This window comes from Suncus etruscus, chromosome 2 (assembly GCF_024139225.1).
Source record: "Suncus etruscus isolate mSunEtr1 chromosome 2, mSunEtr1.pri.cur, whole genome shotgun sequence".
NCBI lineage: Eukaryota > Metazoa > Chordata > Mammalia > Eulipotyphla > Soricidae > Suncus > Suncus etruscus.
The window spans coordinates 109,374,673-109,387,519 of record NC_064849.1 but is presented as its reverse complement, the minus strand read 5'-3'; the positions used below and the strand labels follow the sequence as shown (position 1 = coordinate 109,387,519).

At 34.8% G+C, this 12,847-nt stretch overlaps 1 non-coding gene across 1 annotated transcript; it reads right to left on the bottom strand.

Moving 5' to 3' along the window:
• Positions 1–538: 538 nt before the first annotated feature.
• On the bottom strand, positions 539–671 carry LOC126002645 (small nucleolar RNA SNORA51). The gene has a single exon (XR_007493326.1). It is a non-coding gene; the product is annotated as a small nucleolar RNA SNORA51 (small nucleolar RNA).
• Between the last annotated feature and the right edge of the window lie 12,176 nt (positions 672–12,847).

The window sequence follows — 12,847 nt, the reverse complement described above, 5'->3', positions numbered from 1 at the left end:
ATAATTATCTAAAATTATATTTATGAGGTTTCTTTTGAATACTGTGATAGTAATCTCTGGTGTGAGCTGATAATAATAATGCTCTAGTTTATAATTATGTTCATATATGAAATATCTCTTACTAAATAATGGATAGATTTTTAAATACATTACTATATAAATATAGTCCCAATGTATGAGGGTAATAAAGAACAATTACTTGATCAATACTTGTGAGATATTTTTTAAGATTAATTAAATGTTTTTTTTAAACACCAGGGTTTCAAAGTTGTTTATGATTAAGTTTCCACCATACAATGTACACGCCACTAACAGTGCCCATTTTTCACCAGATGCCCCTAGTTTCCTTCCTACCCTTTCCCTTGCCTGCTTCTAGGCAGACATTTAACTTCTGTCTTCCTCCCTTGCTCTCCTCCCTTTCTTTTTCACTTTTTAGACTTTGTGGTTTGCACTACTATTAATTAAAAGGTATTCTGTTGGAGATATAGTTTTTAAAAACTAATATTTGCAACTAGATAATTTTTTATATTTTCTTCTTTTTTGTCCCCCAATTCACAATACAGATCAGGCAAAGGTTCTGTGTTAAGGTGTATATGGGGTGCATTTACTGTACCTCCATTTTCTATACAGTCAGTGTAAAGAACACAGCCTGTGCTAAGAATTGGGAGGCCTTATCTTTTCTTTTCTTTTTTTGATTTTCTTAATATATATATATATATATATATACATTAGATATATATTAAACATTCCCAAGACCAATATCCCAAGTGTCCCTCCCCACCCAACACCGGCCTGTACTCTAGACAAGCTTTCTACATCCCTCATTCAGTCAGATTTTGTTATGATAGTTATCAATATAATTATTTCTGTGACTGCACTAAATGATCCCTGTGGTGAGCTTCATGTTGGGAGCTGGACCCTCCAGTCCTTCTCTATTTTGTCTCTGAGAATCATTACACAAATGTTTTTCATTTTTCTCAAAACCCATAGATGAGGGAGACCATTCTGTGTTTATCTCTCTCCCTCTGACTTATTTCACTCAGCATAATAGATTTCATATACATGTTTTCCTATACATAGATGTATATATTTTTTCTTAATCACAATAATTTGCTTGAGTAAATTTAATTTTATCTACATTATCAATTGGAAGTCAATCATCTTTATTAACTTCAGTAAAACATGAGTGAGACTATTCTGTGTCTTTCTCTCTCACTCTGACTTATTTCACTCAGCACAATAGATTCATGTACATCCATGTATAGAAAAATTTCATGACTTCCTCTGTCCTGAAGGCTGCATAATATTCCATTGTGTATATATACCACAGTTTCTTTAGCCATTCATCTGTTGAAGTGCATCTTGGTTGTTTCCAGAGTCTAGCTATTGTAAATAGTGCTGCAACGAATATAGGTGTGAGGAAGGTATTTTTTTTATTGTATTTTTGTGTTCCTAGGGTATCATAACAAAGCGAATAAATGAGGGAAGTACAAAGCCTGTCTAGAGTACAGGTAGGGGTGAGGTGGGGAGGAGGGAGATTCAGGACATTGGTGATGGGAATGTTGCATTGGTGAAAGGGGGTGTTCTTTACATGTCTGAAACCCAAGTACAATTATATTTGTAATCAAGGTGTTTAAATATATTAATTATAAAATGAATAGCTGGAAGATTTTCTCAGATGATGAAAATTTAAGCAATGATGCCAATTTTGAAAAGGATCTATGGGGTTGGAGAGATAGCATGGAGGTAAGACATTTGCCTTGCATGCAGAAGGACAGTGGTTCAAATCCTGGCATCCCATATGGTCCCCCAAGCCTGTCAGGAGCAATTTCTGAGAGTAGAGCCAGGAGTAACCCCTGAGCGTTGCCGGGTGTGACCCAAAAACAAAAAATAAAAAAATTAAATTAAAATAAGAAAAAGTAAAGGATTTATGTGTCTGATTTTAGTAAAAAAGGAAATTAAAGACAATAATATAAATTTTTATCTAAAAGATATTTCTAAGGAAGAGTAATTTGGTAGCACTGAAAACACCCTTCGCAGGGTTAGAAAATTGTAACTAGTAAATCTGAAGTGGAAAAAGTTCATGGATATTAAGAATAAAAGCAAGTGGAAGTCCTTAGTGTTGTGTATGTGTACATAGGTACTAAAGTCTCAATAGGTTCACGTCACAGCATGAACTATATAGGTTTACAACTGTGAAATGGGGAAAAAACCAGACCAAAAAAGAAAAACAAAATATAAACATGGACTCCCATGTTGAAAGCAAAATAAGCAACAAGAACTTGAATTGTGATTCAGCAACAGAAATGAAAAGAATATCAGTTTTTGATTGGTAATTGTGTTTATAATTTGCCCTTTGCCACTCATTTTGTTGGTTTGGTTTGGTTTAATTTAGTTTGGTTTCTTGTCCACACCTGCTGGTACTAAGGAGTTATTCCCATGCTTGGGAATTTCTTTCTGAAATTTCACCTGATATATTTTATTTCTACATGTATTTATTTCTACATGTATATTTATTTATTTATTTCTACATGTATTTACAGTAAATAAAAATCTAATTTAACACAGAAATAAATCTGGCTCTTTTTGTTCTTTTTAAAAGGTATAGCCAAATTGTTCAGCTTGTTCTTTGAATTTAAGATTTTAGTTCTACTACAGCTGTCATTCAGAATATTCTGCATGTTTCTGGGATGTTTTCTCTTGGTTTATTTTGAAAGACTAATAGTGAGAAAGCATAGGGGAAGTTTATTTTAGAACATTTATGCCCTAAAATAAATTTTTGTAGCTTTATAACGTAGGTGATCATAGATTTTTTAAATTGGCATTAACTTTCTTTCAAAATTTTGGAAATTTTGCTTTATCATAATCAAATTTGTAGTGTTGCTGGGAGAAAGACTACAGTCATTTTGATTATTTTTCCTAAGGGGCATTTTCATTGTCCTTGAAAATTTTAAGGATTTTAATTCTCTTTATCTGAAATGTCATCTTATTATGAGATAGTCTTGCACTCTTTATACTTATGAAACAAATTAATTCTCAGAGTCCTATTTTAAGCTTTGAACTTATAACATTTGATAAGAAATGTTTTATTATTATAAAAATCAATCATTAAATTATTATTCTAAAACCAATATCGTTCTGTGTGGATATTTCAAAGTGATCCATCTTAGATAACAAAACTTAATTTATTTAAAATTTTCCATTTTAGCATATATTTGGGTGGAGGCATTGGACCATCCATGTCCAGTTGCACTGAGGGACTACTCCTAGCTCTGTATTCGGGGATCATTGCTGGTAGGCTCAGGGGACCATATAGAGTACCAGGTATCAAACTAAGGTTATCTATGTGTAAATCAACTGCCTTACCCACTGTGCTACATCTTCAGGCTCTAGGAGTTTTCTATTTTAAAGTTTTCTATTTTATTTTATTTTATTTTTGAAATGTAGCTTTAAAATAATATTCAAAATTATATCAAATGTTAATGTAAATACGTTTTATTTTCCAAAGGTTTTTTATTTTCTTGTTTATTTTTTAGTAATCATATTATTTGAAAAACAAAATATTTTCTTTTGCCTCCAGGGAAATTGATTATAGTTCTGATATTTCCTTATTTCTCTGTTTTTTTAGATTCTTTATTCTATCATTTAAAAAATTTCCAGGGACTTTCCTAAAATTAGTGAAATATTGAATGAGATTTCTTTATATCTGGGCCGAATTTTGCCACTGATAAAAGTTCGGGAGAAACTGGGACATTTTTCAAATATTAAAAACACTTGCAATTTTTCTTCCCTGATATTATTGTTTCTCAAAAAAAGAACTTCTATTCATCTGTTAAGATATGTTACTGATTTACAATTTTTTTTGTTTTGTTTTTGGGTCACTCCCAGCAATGCTCAGGGGTTATTCCTGGCTCCATGCTCAGAAATCACTCCTGGCAGGCTCAGGGGACCATATGGGATGCCAGAATTCAAACCGTTGTCCTTTTGCGTACAAGGCAAATGCCTTACCTCCATGCAATCTGTCCAGCCCCTGATTTACAATATTTTGAGCTTGCAAAGATTCTGAATGTTTTTTTTTTTGTTTGTTTGTTTTTTTTTTTTGGTTTTTGGGCCACACCCAGTAACGCTCAGGGGTTACTCCTGGCTACGCGCTCAGAAGTTGCTCCTGGCTTGGGGGACCATATGGGACACCGGGGGATCGAACCGAGGTCCGTCCAAGGCTAACGCAGGCAAGGCAGGCACCTTACCTTTAGCGCCACCGCCCGGCCCCAGTTTCTGAATGTTTTGAGCAATTTATAGAATTTGAATTAATTGTATTTTCAGAACAATGCCTCTTATTTTGTTCAGTGAGCCAGACGGTATTTTCTCTTTTGTTCCCACAGTCCTCTAGTTCATTTATTCTACAGAATTTCCCTCATCAAATTTGGTTGGGGAAGAATTTGTTGTGTTCTGAACTTCTTCACTCAGAATCTGAAAGAATCTCATCACTAAGAATTTTCAAGCCTGTGTTAGAAATTGGCAATTATTTTTTATCTTCATACACTTTGTACATTATTATGTGTGGTCACACCTGTAATTAGCTTCCATACAAAATAGAAAAACAGAACTTTAGCAAGATGTGAATTTAGGTTCAAGATATATGATAATGGTATTGAGAGGAACTGACAGTGAATAGAGGTAAATATCCTTAACAAACACAGTGAAAATAAATATGAATTATACATTGTGTTGAAGGAAAGGGGGTCTGGCAGAGGAAACAGGAAAAGAAAAATGATAAAAATGAGTTTGAGGAACACTAAAAGATAGTATCATGGAAGCCCAATTCTTTGGAAGCTTTGAGAGATATGCTGTAAAAAAGAAAAAAGGTACAAAAAAGATGCAGCAGCCATTTTACTACTTGATTGGTGATGAAAAAGGCAAATAGAGCTAAAGCAATAATACAGCTAGTAGGGCACTTTGTCTTGCATACAGTCGACCTGAATTCAATCCCCCAGATCCCACATTTCCCCCTAATTCCTGACTGAAGAACCAGGAGCAACCCCTCAGCACTGCAGAGTGTGACTCAAAATGAAGAAGAAGAAAAAAAACACAAGTAGAGAGCAGGGAAACCATGAAATGCCTTTTGCAGAAGCTTGAGTGTAGTGGATGGGTTATTAGGGCAGCAGTGAAACTGAAAATTCAAATTAACTGTATATGAAAAATAAAAGAAAGTTACTAAGAAAAGTTTTCTGGAAACACTGCTTCTAAGTGCAAGATGCTTGAGAGCACCTGTTATTGCAAGGTCATGTCAAGGTGAAAAGCAATAAGATGAAAGCAATAAAATTAAGAACAAAGGGCATAAGGTTTGTCTTTATAATACTGGAATGTCTGCACAAAACATAGTGTGTTGTTCATTAGGAAATCCTGAAAGATGAACAACAAAATGATATGCCTATGATAACAAATTCACAAATATTCTGTTAAAGGTCTCAAGTAAAGATAATACCTAATGACTGTTGAAAATAAATTCTTATAAAGAAAGTTTTAAACATATGTCATGTACTTAGCATAGACATAGCTAAAATAATTTCTCTAGAGAACTAAATTTGAATGGCCAAAGTTAATATCTTAAAAAGTTATCAGATGCAAGAGCATTGATTACTAGTATGGTTTTGATACATGGGATACTCAATCATGGTTATTTGGTTATAAATAAAAGTAAATTGGTAATAATTATGGAACTATGCTAATTTTTAAAAAATAATGAAAGAGATTTGTGATAAGGTCTACTCAAGTGGAAAAAGTGTACAATCTGGAAACCTTTTCCCAAAGGCTTTGTGTATTTGGAAGAAGCAAGCCAAAATAAATCGTAGTTCAAATATAAAGTTGTGTTTCTTAAAATATATTTATTTTTCTGGCCAAACAAAAGCTTTTTCCTTGAAATTATAATGGTAATTCAAACAGACACAGTGTAATCACTAAGTTAGCATTTAGTGGGAACATTTGGACCAAAAACTTCATCCCCAGGGAAAATAACCTTCAGTTATTTATGGACCTAAGTGCAGGTGCTAAGTTTTTTCTCATCCGAAAGGCAGCCATTTCAGCAATTTAGTGTTTCTTCCCACCACAGCAAGACATTGATTAGTTTGATATTGAAAAAGAAAATGCCACCTATAGAATAATCAGCTCTGTTTCTTCATCGGTGGGCAAGAGGCTATCTGCTAATCGCCCAAATTCATGTGGGAAAGAACAGTTCACAGCTGTTCTTGCTCCAAGACAACTTCTTGTTCGCTTTTCCCCATGCCAGAGAGCTAGGTTAACTGCAGGGTTCCTCTGTCTTCCAGGAGAGCAATCTTATTTGCCTGGAATGCAGTCACTTGAATTTTTAGATAGAAATAACCTAAGAGTAAGCGAATGAAAAAGCCACTTAGAAAATGTCTTAAATAAATTTAGGTATCTATCAAATCCTTTTGCGAAGCAAACGGTTTAGCTCACTCTTTACATTACCCAATATCTGTCTTCCTCAGACTGACCTTTTAAAAGTATCAACATGATCATTTCATTTCTTAAAATTTGTCAAGGGTACCATTTCAATCTTTTAATTAAAGTTAAACCTTATTGGGGCCGGAGAGATAGCACACTGGTAGGGCATTTACCTTGCATGCAGCAGATCCAGGAAGAAGGTTGTTTGAATCCATATATCCCATATAGTCCTGTCATGCCTGCTAGGAGCAATTTCTGAGCACAGAGCCAGGAGTATCCAGTGAGTGAGTGCCTCTGGGTGTGACTCAAAAACCATCGCGCCCCTTCCCTTCAAAAAAGTTAAACCTTATCATGGCCTGAAAGACCTACAAAATCCGTCCACTGGGCCCTGTGAACCATATCCCTTTCTGCTCTCCTATTTGTTGGCCTCTTCACAGGATCAGCTCTGCGTAAAGTAGCCCCATCTTTTTTATAACCCATTGTTTTAGATCTTAGTCTGTAGTTACTTATCAAAGAGAATATCTTTACTACCAAATTTGGACATCAAAACTGGATTCTACTAATATGTCCTTTGCTATAGTCAGTTTTTCTTCCATAGCACTTAGTAAAAGGGTAGTAATAGATAACCAGTGTGGAGTTGGTTTACTGTCTCTCCTATCCTATTGGGAGTTTCAAAAAGAATAGGATGAGTCTTCTGTCTATCAGCAAAATCAGCTTGATCTTACCTTGGTACCTGATATATATAGTCACATAATGTTCACAAAATATTTAGTGGGTTTAGAAAAACTACAGAATACATGCGTTTAATTCCAGGTATAAAAGACTAGAAATTTTGTTTTATACAAATACCCTCTCTAATCTAATCTTAGATCTCATAGCTATCTGTACAATGCCCTACCATAACTGGGAGGGGAATACATTGGACACTATTTAATGACCACACATCATTTTATTCATATTCTCTTTTCAAGATGAAAATTACATATGAAAATGTACAACTTTGTTATAGTGTTATCATTTCTCTGTAAGATTTTAAATGTTGTTTTGTGGAACTCCACAGGATGTAATCCAACCCTGAGAAAATGGATTTGGAACAGGGTCATGGTGGGAAATAAACCAGGCCAAATTTCCAAAAGAAAAGAAAGGGGTCTGGGAGCTTTCAACCTCATGGCTGATCTGCCCACTAAAACCAATGATCTTTACTAAGAATCTCAGTCCACAGATAGGCTGAGGCAGACAAAGTAGGGCATGCAGACAAAAGACTTATCCTAAGTTATTTCCATATACGTATGCCTTTTACATTTAAAATGGAGAAAGTTAAGGGGGTAATAGGAAGCCAGAGAAGTTATTGTTTTGGATAAAACAAGTTATAATCCAACACTGCTTTTGTTACTGAACTTTTCTTTTGGTAAGAACTTTGAAAGTGAATAAGTCCATATCTCTAGTAGACTGTTTTGTGTGTAGAATTTACAATCCTGTCAGATCAATGTAACCTACTTATTTCAACCAAAAAAAAATAGAAATTATTAGCTGTGATTTGGTGGTCTATCTGTCTAGCAATAATGTAGTGGTTTAACTACCTAATACATAAAAGTTTAGAAACTTAAGACATAATTACTCAATTTTATTAATAAAATTGATTTATTTGAGGAGGACTTTATGTGAATTCTCCATCGCTGTTAGTTTCAGTATCAGCTAGAGTAGCTTGTCAGTAGAATTAAGGATTCTACTTCCTTAATGCACACCTACATACAGGCACTGTAGTGTAATGTCAGATGAGATTCTCGGCCAGGTAATTTGTTCTTCTTTTATGCACCCTTCATTAGGGCTGCTCTGGCTTTTTCATGTAAGTTACCTGAAAGATTTTAAGAGAAAAAAAAATGGAAGTCACCAGTCTTGTATCGGCAGAGTTTGGTAAAGCAGCAATGCTTTGTTCTGCTTTATTGTTCAATGCCATTGAATGATTTTTAAAGGTAGGGTCTTGGGTTATGAACCTAGGGAGAAGATTTTTGCACAGGATTGAGTGTCTTCATAAAAGAGAACCCAGAGTTTTTCCCCCACTTCTACCACTTGAAGGAAACACACCTAGAAGAAAACTATCTAGGAGCCAGGTAGAGAACCTTCACCAACTCTCAATGTGTTTCATATTGAGCTTGGCCTCAAAGTGAAAGACAAAATAGTTGTTTAAGTCTTTTAGACCCTGGTACTTTAGTTATAGCAGTCTGAATGATCCATAATACAATATTAGATCCCTGGATTGATAGAAGAAATCAAGACAGTTATTGCATCCCCTGGATTAAAGGAAGGGGTGCATCATTTCATGTTATGCCCTGGTATGTCACTGGGAAGAATCAATGACCCACTACCTTAATGTGCCTACTTCTTAAATCACATTTATGAATTTCCATGTGCTACATGAATATTGTAGTATAAGAAAAGAGAAAAATAAAAAATGAAGATTTTTTTATTCCTGTATAGGATATTGTGATTCTGCAGTTAATTTCAAGCCACATCTACACATCTAGTATGGTATTTTCACACACACAAAACTGTATCTTAAAAACTGTATCTTAAAAAATAAGTCCTCTGGGCTGGAGTGATAGCACAGCAGTAGGGTGTTTGCCTTGCACGTTGCTGACCCAGGATGGACGTGGGTTCGATCCCCTGACTCCCATATGGTCCCCCAAACCAGGAGCGATTTCTGAGAGCATAGCCAGGAGTAGCCTCTAAGCATCACTGGCTGTATCCCCAAAACAAAACAAAACAAAAGACAAAACAAAAATAAGTCATCTGATTTTAGAGAACAGTGGAAGAATTGCAAATAAAGTTTACTTCTATTAAAATTGAACTTAGACCCCCAGCTAACATCATGTACAAAGGTTAAATCCAAATGGATAAAAGACCTAGAAATCAGACCCGAAACCATAAGATATAAAGGCATCTTCAAAGAGGAAACTGCACTCTCCAAACAAGTGAAAGCAGAGATTAACAGATGGGAATATATAAAACTGAAAAGCTTCTGCACCTCAAAAGAAATAGCGTCCAGGATACAAGAGCCCCCCACTGAGTGGGAGAAACTATTCACCCAATACCCATCAGACAAGGGGCTAATCTCCAAAATATACAAGGCACTGACAGAAATTTACAAGAAAAAAACATCTAATCCCATCAAAAAATGGGGAGAAGAAATGGACAGGCACTTTGACAAAGAAGAAATACAAATGGCCAAAAGACATATGAAAAAATGCTCCACATCACTAATCACCAGGGAGATGCAAATCAAAACAACGATGAGATACCACCTCACACCCCAGAGATTGGCACACATCACAAAGAATGAGAACAAGCAGTGTTGGCGGGGATGTAGAGAGAAAGGAACCCTTATCCACTGCTGGTGGGAATGCCATCTAGTTCAACCTTTATGGAAAGTGATATGGAAATTCCTCCAAAAACTGGAAATCGAGCTCCCATACGACCCAGCTATACCACTCCTAGAATATACCCTAGGAACACAAAAATACAATACAAAAATCCCTTCCTTACACCTATATTCATTGCAGCACTATTTACCATAGCAAGACTCTGGAAACAGCCAAGATACCCTTCAACAGATGAATAGCTAAAGAAACTTTGGTACATATACACAATGGAATATTATGCAGCCGTCAGGAGATATGAAGTCATGAAATTTTCCTATACTTGAATGTACACGGAATCTATTATGCTGAGTGAAATAAGTCAGAGAGAGTAAGAAAGATGCAGAATGGTCTCACTCATCTATGGGTTTTAAGAAAAATGAAAGACATTCTTGCAATAATAACTTTCAGACACAAAAGAGAAAAGAGCTGGAAGTTACAGCTCACCTCAGGAAGCTCACCACAAAGAGTGATGAGTTTAGTTAGAGAAATAACTACATTTTGAGCTATCCTAATAATGAGAATGTACGAGGGAAACAGAAAGCCTGTCTAGAGTACAGGCTGGGGTTGGGTGGGGAGGAGGGCGATTTGGGACATTGGTGATGGGAATGTTGCACTGGTGTTCTTAACATGACTGAAACCCAAATACTATCATATATGTAATAAAGTTGTTTAAATAAAAAAAAATAACACTTTTTTAACCAGAAATATAACCAATTGATAAATTTCTTTGTGACTGATTTCTTAAAAAAGAAAGATGTTGTTTTGTTTTGTTTTATTTTATTTTTTATTTTATTTTAGTTAAAAACCTTGCTAGCTTCAAGATGTACAACCTATTACCCCAAAATATAGCAAATGGCATTTAGTATGGGATTTTTCACAGGATCTGATTTGTAGAAAACTGAATAGTAGAAGAGACAAGAGTTGAATTACTCTTACGAATGAAATAACATTTTTATAAAAATTTAATATGCAATTAAAAAAATGTTCTCAGCACTAGACCTTTCGTACCCTATTATTTCCATATAGGATTGCCATTCATACTATTTCTGATTCATTTTCCAAAAAATGTTTTATTCTACACTCTTGTAACTTTCATTTTTTTCACTTTTGACTTCCTCTGCATAACTAGAATTTATGTTTAATCTAGTCTTGCATATACTATAAAATATTTGGATATATTGGGGTTAGAGACATAGTAAAGCAGTTAATGTATTTGCCTTGCATGTGGCTGACCTCTGTTTGATCTCCAACATACCTTATTTTTCCCTGAACTTAACAGGAGTGATTCCTAAGGCAAGAATCAGGGATAACATCTGAGCACTGCTGTGATGTGGCCCCAAGCAAAAAAAATTTTTTTTATTTAGGTATATTTTTCTCTCTCTTACATGGTCTCTACCACCTTTTCAGTTCTCAGGTGTCTTTGGGGGCACTAACAATATTATTAAGAACTCCAGTCTATAGTCTCCTAGAATATTTGAGAAACACAAGTCAGACCTCAACAATAGCTTGATTACTTCTTTTTCAATACTTAGTCAATGAAATGAATCTGAGCAAGTGCAGAATAGCTTTTAGGTTCCCCATAAAGCCCTTAGGAGGTTCCCTTTGTTCAGAAACACAAATGCAGGTTGAAGAGAGAGCCCAAGGAGTTGTTTGCATTCAGGAGGCCTGGGTTTAGTCCTGAGATTACACAATCACAGAGTTAGGAGTATCCATTGAGCATCTGCTGAGAGTGATCCTAAAACAAACAGTCCACCTTTATGAACAAAGCAACCACCATGTTTTAATATTTTAATTGTTTATTTACTTTGTGTTTTTTTAATTTGCAAAGCAAAAGCTTTGAGGTGTCAGCCCTTACTTTTATTTGTTCCAAGCTGGTTTAAGTTCAACCATGATAAAATGGTATCATTTTAAAGCTATTTACTCGAAGTTTAGTGTATTGCTATCTTTGTCAACTCATGTATGCAAATTTCACACTGCTATATCTCAAGGCCTTTATGTATAAGTGAACCTGTTGGCATAATTTTCTTTTGGCAACTATTAATTTTTAACCTCAGGCAAATAAATTCCTAGTATCCTTATCTTTAATTAGCTTACTATGCCCTCCAATATTGATCTAATACTCATGCCAAGGGGTGAGTCTACATTAAATGTAAAAATATCCTTCTCCTCTCTCCCTTTGTCATAGACATATAACCTGTTCTCCCATCCCAGTTTCTGTCATATTTATTTTACTAGTTTTACTCCCTCTAACAACTGCCTTTGTTTTGTTTTATGCTGTTTTATTTGCAGCGTATACCTGGCTGTCCTCAGGAATCATCCCTCAAAGGGCTTAGGGAAACATTATGGAATCCCAGGATAGAACTCAAATCAGCTGAGTGCAAGGCAGACACCTTACTATTTGTACTATATCTTCAGCTGCCTTTTATTTTAGCATGACAGAATATAATGTAGTGGCTACAACTCAACTGATTTTTCTTTTCATGTTAAAATTAATACTTAATTCTCAGAAAAGAAAATCAGAAAGACGTATCTTGAGTAATATGTTTCTTCTAATGAGCCATGTCTAGGATGATAAACTGCAGGTACAATTATATTAGGAAAAGGTATAAATATCAAAAATACAGATGTGGCAACTGCACAGATCAATATCTAATCAATATATTATAGGATTTCTAGCTGCATAAACAACTGAAATCCAATTTCAGTTCTCCTCTTTCTATTTATCTAAACAAATCATTTTTTCCTGTGTAAATCAAAGATTGTGAATGGATAAGATTGTTTCCTATTTTGCCAACTTCTTAGATATCTTAACATTTTCAATTCATAGGTGAAATGAACTTAGCTTACATCAATTAGTTTCTCAAGATTTAAAATCCTAGTAATAAGGCTTAACCAAGATAATGTCAACCACTATTCTCACTTCAGCAAATGACCAAATGGCATAGTGTTGCATTCTTACATATGAG